At 39.2% G+C, this 2,663-nt stretch overlaps 1 long non-coding RNA gene across 1 annotated transcript; it reads left to right on the top strand.

The window, feature by feature from the left end:
* Nucleotides 1-826: 826 nt before the first annotated feature.
* LOC128296505 (uncharacterized) lies at nt 827-2,279 on the top strand. Its single transcript, XR_008287112.1, has 2 exons — nt 827-866; nt 2,086-2,279. It is a non-coding gene; the product is annotated as an uncharacterized LOC128296505 (long non-coding RNA).
* The last annotated feature ends 384 nt before the right edge of the window (nt 2,280-2,663 follow it).

Here is a 2,663-nt window from a genome sequence, read left to right as displayed (position 1 = left end):
ATTTACAAAGTTACAGAAATACCCTTGACTTTCTAAAAATTATAGAAATACCATTTGTTTACAAAATTACTGAAATACCCTTGGTTTGTAGATTTACCAAACCACCCTTGTAGGATGAAATGACTAAAATACCCCTATTAGGTAAAAAGACCGTAAAGCCCCTATAGGGTAAAGTGACCGTAATACCCTCGTATGGTAAAATGACGAATATGCCCCTATGTTCCGTATGGTGATGTGCTTAGGATTTACATATATTGATATTGGAATAGTTGAGTTTGAGTGATGTGGTGGTTATCGAGGTGATTGATTATGGAAACGTTTCAACTTCAACCCGTAATGTGTGTACTAACCTCGTAATAGCTTAGATTAATATTTGATGAAAAGCCGAAAGCTTCATATTTTAGTGATTCGGAATTAATATTTAGATCTATTTTCACGCACGTTTAAGTTGGATTCACAACGGATATGGGGTAGGAAGGTATTTGGAACGTTCTTCAACGAGTAGATCTCTTGGTAAGTATTGAACCTTCTTTCCATTTGTATCTTGTGGTTTAAGAAAAGTGAAAACCCTTTGTCGACTAAGGCTAAAAGGGTTTTTGGTGTTATTTGGTTTGTTGGTACTAGTGAGGATTAAAGGCTACCGATCGAGGAGTGTGTGAAAAGCTTGGATCATCGAGTGACTAAATCTAGTCATCAACTTCTAAGAAAGGTATGAACCCAAGGGCCATTGTGGATGGTGGCGAATGTGTAAGTGATGATAATAGGTAGTTTTCGATTTGGTTTAATATTAACATGGTCTAATCTATAAGTGGTTGACTATAGGAGAAATCGCATAGGAGATCTCGTCAAGGAATATCGCAAATCAGGTGTGTAACGAACCCTTTCATAGCTTAAAGCGATAAAATGCCGAAAAGCCGAAATGCCGAAATTCTGGCATTTCGAGGACTTGTGAGCAAGCGAACGCTCACTAGTTAGTTAGAATCGAGGAGATGATGATCGGGAATAATGGAAATGGTAAGGACGTGTTTTTGGCGTTCACGGTAAGTTGGGCCTCGAGGGGCTGAATTAGGGCCCAATAGGCTTTCGGGCCCATTTGGGTAAAATTGGTAGAAAACGGAAATCTGTTAAATTGCATGATAAGACTGTTAAAACCGTTATGGAATATAGGCTAAATGGGCCTAGATGACGAAATTGGCTAAGTAGGGCCCATTAGGGGTTTTAGGCCCAATAACTCGATTTCGCTAAAAATGGGCCGGAATCACTGTTTGCACCCATGGATTGTTAGTAATCGTTAATGAACATGGAAACCCTAATTTTTGGTAAAATTACGAGATTACCCTTATAATATGAAAATGACCGTTTTGCCCCTAGGTAAAATGACCATTATACCCCTAGGGTTTATGTATGATTTTAATACATGGGATTTTGATAAATATGGTATGTATGATATGCACATGAAATGTATGATATGCACATGATATGTATGATATGCACATGAGGTAATCATAAATGCATTGGGTTGGGTTTTTATATGGATGGAGGAAGTGAAAAGGGCTTATGCCCGCTTATCAAAAGGGCTTATGCCCCGCTTATAAAAGGGCTTATGCCCCGCTTATTGAAAGGGCTTTTGCCCCGCTTATTAAAAGAGGGTAGGCCTCGGTTATATGATAAAGCAAACTATCTTTGCCGGTGGAGAGTTTGGCGGGGTGGGTCGAGTTAATCCCCACATGGTGTGTTGGTTGGTACGGTAGAGAGTAGCGGATGGTGGGTTGAGTAGTCTCCCCAAATGGGTTGCATTCTTTCATTGAAATTATATGTGACATTGAAATGGGCCTAAGGGCCATACCGTTTCTGAGAAAGGCTTGACCCAAGAATATGAAATATGAAAAGGCTTGCCCAAGAATATGAAATATGAAAAGGCTTCACCCAAGATTATGAAATATGAAATATGAAAAGGGCTACTACCAAAGTGCATGATTGAGATTGGATTTGGGCTTAGACCCAACAGTCGTTATTGTTTTGGGCTCGAAAGGGCTTGTTGCACACTGAGTTTCCAAACTCACCCCCCTTTCCTTAACCTTGCAGGTGAGCCTTGATGTGGGGACTTGGGCCGGAGGGGATTCAGAGTGGCCACGGTGATCATCTTTGGGCTTTTAAATAAGTGTTGGTTTTCATTTAATTTCCTTTAATTATTATTTATTTTTGGGTTGTAATAAGGCCAATTTTAACTTTCCTTTTATTTCTTTTCAGAATTATACTAATTTTAATAACTTTAAAAATTGGTTAATAATTATTCAAATGGGCTAGACTTAGGACGTGTTTTCAAAATGATACTTGTTTTCAAAATATCTCAACACCACGATTAATCGATTTATCAAAGACGTCCACTTAAACAAATTTAAACTCGATATAACCAAGTGTGGCTATGGTTGTGGGCATGTCTAGGATTGGATCCAATTAAAGAGCTTGGTACTTAAGCAGCCTTCATGGCTCACCTCCTCTGTCTCGGATACCTACCTGGTGCCCAGCTTCCATACACTTTGTTAACTCAAATTAATGTATGGTTTTAAAACACTAAAACGGAACGTGGGTTTTCAACTCCAATGTGGCACGTCAGATTCGGCCATAATGTCTGGGCCGGGTTTGGGGTGTTACATTTTAAG

Source organism: Gossypium arboreum, chromosome 8 (assembly GCF_025698485.1).
Source record: "Gossypium arboreum isolate Shixiya-1 chromosome 8, ASM2569848v2, whole genome shotgun sequence".
In the NCBI taxonomy this organism is placed as follows: domain Eukaryota; kingdom Viridiplantae; phylum Streptophyta; class Magnoliopsida; order Malvales; family Malvaceae; genus Gossypium; species Gossypium arboreum.
The sequence above is the reverse complement of the archived record's forward strand: the minus strand, read 5'-3'. Positions and strand labels throughout refer to the sequence as shown.